The sequence below is a fragment of the Peromyscus eremicus genome, unplaced genomic scaffold (genome assembly GCF_949786415.1).
Source record: "Peromyscus eremicus unplaced genomic scaffold, PerEre_H2_v1 PerEre#2#chr22_unloc_1, whole genome shotgun sequence".
In the NCBI taxonomy this organism is placed as follows: Eukaryota; Metazoa; Chordata; class Mammalia; order Rodentia; family Cricetidae; genus Peromyscus; species Peromyscus eremicus.
In genome coordinates, this window is record NW_026734286.1 from 3,907,944 (window position 1) to 3,913,897 (window position 5,954).

General features: G+C 46.1%; 1 pseudogene; it reads left to right on the forward strand.

The window, feature by feature from the left end:
• The first annotated feature begins 1,606 nt into the window (after positions 1–1,606).
• Positions 1,607–1,706, forward strand: LOC131900847 (U6 spliceosomal RNA; annotated as a pseudogene).
• The last annotated feature ends 4,248 nt before the right edge of the window (positions 1,707–5,954 follow it).

The window sequence follows — 5,954 nt, forward strand, 5'->3', positions numbered from 1 at the left end:
TGCTTACTCTGTCCCCAAGCAATTCTTTACTCTGCCTTTGACTGCTGGATGGCACTCCCCACGAGTCTTCCAAGTTCCAGTTTTCCTCCACATGGGTATTTGTTTATCTCCCTGGAGCAAATGTTTCATTTTGGGGAGAATATTGTAATTCAGAGGAAAATGTCATACAACACTCTACTCTCTCCTCAGGCATCCTACATTCTTTCCAACCTCTTTCCCTTCCTCAGAGTTTTCTGAGTCTTGAAGGTGAAGATAAATGTCCATTTCTGCCTAAGAGTCAGGCCACTGAAGTCTGGCAGTGGTGGCACACGCCTTTAATCCTAGCTTTCAGGAAGCAGAGCCAGACGGATCTCTTGTGAATTCAAGGCCCACCTGGTCTACATTGTGAGTTCCAGGACAGCCAGGGCTTCACAGAGAGACCCTGTCTGGAAGAAAAAAAAGAAAGAAAAAAGAAAATGAAAACGAAAGAAAGAAAGAAAGAACTAACTTCATGAGTACCTGGCCCTTGTTCTCAGGTTCTTCACTAGTGGTTGTGAGTTGAGGCTGACAACAACACTGATTTATGGACACAAGCACAAATATTTAGAATGTAGTTTGACAGGCATTTCACATCCACTTAATAAACACCAGCAGTGTCTTCCCCATTAGAACCTGTGGCTCCCCAACCACAGGCTGTTTTCTATGTTCCTAGTACCAGTTACAAATGTTCCCCTGTGGAGCCGGCCTTGTGTCCAGTCAAAGAGTTGATTCTTCCATAACCATCTGTGCTGCTATTGCAACTAGCTGGTACAGCTTGCCTGGCACTGCCATCATGAAGCGTACAGGATCGACAGCCGAGTAGGACTTTGGGGCTTAATCCTAACCAGCATCCTTAGTAGCAATGTCTGGCACTAAAGGAGCTAGCCCAGACCTAGCTTTATATCTCCAAGTCCTGCAACCAAAGTATGAGACTTCTTCAGCCATAGGGTCTCGTCATTCAGTTCAGGAATACAGCCAACAACCATGGCAGTAGTCTTTATATTTGGGGGACCTCTAAGGCTTCTTTGGCCAACAGCTCCAAGGGTCAGCCAACCAACGCCTGATCCTGGGAATTTCAATCAACAACCATATATATGGCTTTGCGGAGCATCTGTTTCTCCCTTAGCAAAATACTCTCATTTACTCTTTAAGAATGGATTGTTCATCCTCTCTTGTGAGTTGCTGAAAGGGTCTCCTGTTGTGGGAATTTGTTCCGTTCAACCAATGACCTTCGGGCCCTTTCTGGGTAGTGACGGTTAAAACTGAGGAGGGGGTGAGCTCATGCTCTCTTGAGTGGTCTTGAGTTGAATGGTGAGAAGTGAGAAGCAGCTTGAGGTGGGTCCACTTCCCTCCCGGGGCAGAAGGACAGACAGGACAGCAGCAGCCGGACTGCAGGATCGGCAGCGGGGTGTCTTCCTTGTTCTGTATTAGTGAGTCTGTTTCCCCACTGCACCCCTTAATAAATAAACATATATATCTACTTATTTATTATTTATTATATATGGGCTCGCACTGCAGTCTCCAGACCTGTAGAACACTTAAAAGTTAGCACTGTGGTGCTCGCTTCTACAGCACGTATACTAAAACTGCGCTTCTACAGCACGTATACTAAAACTGGAACGACACGGAGATTAGCAAGGTCCCTGCGCAAGGATGACGCGCAAATTCATGAAGCGTTCCATATTAAAAAAAAAAAAAGTTAGCACTGTGTTATCTACATGTAATGAAACTTTTTTCTGCAGGTGGGCAAAGCAATTCCAAGGCCCACACCACCATCCCGTAGTGAATAGTGGGGTTGTTACTAGTGGGGTTGATAACCCAGTGAAGCACTCTAGAACTGGTCTATTGTCTTCTGTTCTGAGCAAGTGTCAGGTAACCCCACAACTTCACAACTAAGAAGATACTAAAATAAACAGTTAACAAGGACAAATATACCATAAAATTATTTTGCTCACTTATCTGGCTTTCTCATTCTGTGGCATTTTATAGGGTCTCCACAAATTTCCCTCACCCCCAAAGAACTTGATGGAGCTGGGTCTAGCTGTTCAGTCTAGCCGAGGATTAATAGGGAGATAGTCTCCCCCCTCCTAAGTTATGCCTGCACCCACCTCCTTTATTGGGTGAACAGTTCGTGCACTCAGGAGAGAAATATGAATAATTTATTTAGGGGAGCTACCTACCCACCCCTCTGCCTAGCTTATCCCTTTAGTCTGTGTTGCTCTATATCTTATTTACCACATGGTGCTTATTGTCTTTGATGCTCCTGGAAGACCCCAAGAACTCAGACATACCTGCTTCTAGCAGTCACCCAGCCTTGGCTGTATGTCTCAGTACCTATTGTAGGAGTCATGTGACTACTGACATAACAAGAAGGCACATTATCTCATGTCATTTCTGGAAATGTAGCCATTTTGGCATCCCTCTCCTGCTGATGCTCCGCCCTAAGGCTGTCTGGCCTCAGTTATGTTTTGTTACCCATAGCCAGGATCATGCCACCACTCCTCTGCGATGCATTTCTGGTCCTGTCGTGTCCCGTGACCCAGCACCAAGTGTTGTGTGACAGGCTCTTCCTGGGGAGATGCAGGCACACACATACCCCTACATCTACTCATCCCAGAAAGGAGCCTATGACAGACCAGAGTAACAATTGCACCAACGTCCAATTTGGTGAAAGGCTGAGTTTTTTTATTGGGGTTACAAATGAATGAAGGGTCACTTACAAGGAACGGGTATGGCTCAAAAGCAACTACCTGACCAGAAAGCTCTCTCCAACACAGCTGACAACTCCCAAAATGCCACACCACAGTCCTGGGGAGCAAACGGGGTCACCAGGCTTGCCAGCAAAGGCCTTTACTCACTGAGCAGTCTTTCCAGGCCAACACGCTCCTTCTTGTTAGTCACCGCCATGCCATTTTACAGACTCCTTTCATTTTAACTAAACAATGATGATTTGGGTTGTTTTGTTTTTTAAATTTTGCGTTTCTCACCTAATGAGTTCTTAGTAATGGCTGGCCATGACAGATTCTTATTGATTGCCTGGCATTCTTTTTTTTTTAAAACATGTTGATGAACTTTCATCTTTAATAAATAGTAAAATTGGGGCTGGGAAGATGTCTCAGTCAGTGAAGGAACTGCAGCATAATTGTGAGAAACTGAGTTCAGTTCCCAGCACCAATGTTTAAAATGCACTAAAACCATCCAAAAACACGAATTTTTTTATTTCTTTCGAGACAGGGTTTCTCTGTGTAACAGCTCTAGCTGTTCTGGAACTTGCTCTGTAGACAAGGTTGGTCTCGAACTCACAGATGGCCTGTCTCTGTCTTCCAAGTGCTAGGATTAAAGACGTGTGCCACCACCACCTGGCAAAAACAGATATTTTCATTATGATCATAACAGTTGCAAAATTACAGTTATGAAGTAGCAGCAAAAATAATTTTATGGTTGAGGGAACCACAACATGAGGAACTGTATGTATCAAAGGGTCACAGCGTTAGGAAGGTTGAGAACCACTGATCTAAGGGGAAGTGAAACATTCCATCCTGCAGGGAACAAACAATTTAGTAGCTTTGGCAAGTCACTGAAACTGACCAGATTCACTAGACCCCCTCCTTCCTCAAGCGTATCTAAAGCAGTAAGGCCTGCTGGGAGATACTCTTAGGCCCGCTGAGATGCCTGGAAGGAGCAGAGATAGGCTGAGCTGTCAGAAAGAGGCTCAGAGCAGCTCAACTACCTGGAAAGGACATCCTCCACCCTGCAGGCTGTGCAGTGTGCTCCAGGGTCCCAGCTTTGTGAGTTCTCACCCACGACGGGGTGGGCTTTGGTGAGGCAATTGTCTTTGAGTCATTTCTGGTCCTGTAAATAACCCCTCCGCCATACTCCTGTAAGTAACTAATAAAATTCATTGGTTCACCAAGTTAGACTTGGGTAGCATCATTGCTTTGGTCTGCCATGGTTTTCCTGTTTGTCTTGTTCACATCTTTCTAGATAGTGTCACACAGCATTGACTACAGACCCAAGTAGCAATTACACCAAAGTCCAGCTGGGCAAATCAATGAGTTTTTATTGAGGTTGCTGACATGGGGATGGGTGAAAGGTTAGGCACAGGAGCAGGGATGACTCAAGAGCCACTGCATCACCAGAACAGTCCACCAGGGCAACAACTCAGGAAATCTGCAACCCTGAGTCTCTCCCCAACAGTTGTTCCTTCTGCAAAACTGGAGTGGGGGCTTCAAGAGTCTGGCTAGCTACAGAAGATGTCTGTCTGTCTACTGAGTCTCATGAGCCTTCCCCGCCCTCCTGGACGGAATGTTTCAAATTTGAGGAAATCATAGGGCGTCAGGCTCTGCCGAACTTCATGAGAAAGGGGTGGGGCAAGTCAGTGACCCTGACGGTGGCAGGATGTTAGGGACCATCCCTCACATTCCCAGCTTCCATCTACTTAGCCTCAGTGCCGCCTCTGTCCTGTCATCAAGAACATCAGGAGTCAGGCCTTAGAGTCTTCAGGAAAGGGGTATGTGTCCTTCCCAGAATTCCCACAACAATCACTAGCTTGCCTACACAGAACCCAGGAAGACTGGTCTTTTCAAAGCCTGCTGTTCCCAATTTGTCCTGCAGAGGGAGCACTCTACACGGTCAGGACCCCACTGCAGCCAGCCTGGAGCAGGCCAAGCTGTGTTTTTAAGAATTTCACAGGCACCTGTAGCAGTCTGTGGAGTGCAAAGACCCACACCTTCCCAGCCTCTGCATCCATACATCACCACGATCCTGGGCAAAAACAAAGCCTGTTCAGAGAAGGAAATGAGACATTTAGTACCCCAGGTAACGACGACTTTATGAAGACATTTGCTCCGTCATGAAGCAAGAACAGATGAGAGAGTGAGTCCAAAGGACAGGGTTTTGTGATTAAAGACGTGCCATTGTTTGTACTCTGATGGTAATGATACCTGCTCAGCACACAAACACCAAACCCATTTGTATCTCTAGCGTTCAGCAAACTGAACATTGAACCAAACGTACATTGACCTTATTTTTTATGGCCCATAGGTTAAAAGTGGTTTTTAAATTTAAAACAGGTTTGAAACAGAGGACAGTGACGAGCAGGTACCGTGAGATGAGGATGAAATGCCAGAGTGCAGCATGCAAGGTCTAAAATATCCACTGGACAGCCCTTCAAATAAAACAATATTTCAGTTCAAGCAATAAACAACTAGAAAAAAACGCTTCCGATAATCTTTGTTTGTTTGTTTGTTTGTTTGTTTTGAGACAGGGTTTCTCTATGTAATAGTCCTGGCTGTTCTGGAACTTGCTCTATAGACCAGGCTGGCCTCGAACTCACAGAGATCCGCCTTCCTCTGCCTCCCCAGTGCTGGAATTAAAGGTGTGCGCCACCACTGCCTGGCCTTCAATAATCATTTTTAAATGATATACACCACATAAAGTCCACTCGGGAACATTTTAGGTCCCCGCAGCAGGCCCCACAGTGGCAATGCTGATGGTCCTGACCTGACGCCCACCTGAGCCGGGGGTTTGTTAGTAACAGAAACCTAAAGCATTTCTCGGGAGCCCTTAATGGCTGCCCGAATGTGCCCGACCACAACCGTCAGCGCCCTCTGTCTGAAACAGTCCCCAAACTAACGACCTCATGGTTCCGACGTCTGAGCAGCCTCCCCCTGCTAGATGCCCAGATAAAACTCAGCAAGCTTTTGCAGCTGGGTGCTGCCCTCCGCTCTCCAAAGCAGCCTGGCAATTTTGTATTATTAAACTGCTTCCTCTCTCCAGGGAGTTGCAGAGTTGGGTGGTCCCTTGCTGCACCAACTTATACCGCACACCTATGCTGAAAACTTCAAGACACTGATAAAAAATCTGAGAGGATCAAATAAATGAAGAGGTATACAATGTTTATGTCCCGATGTCTCAATAATGTTGGATTCTCCTCA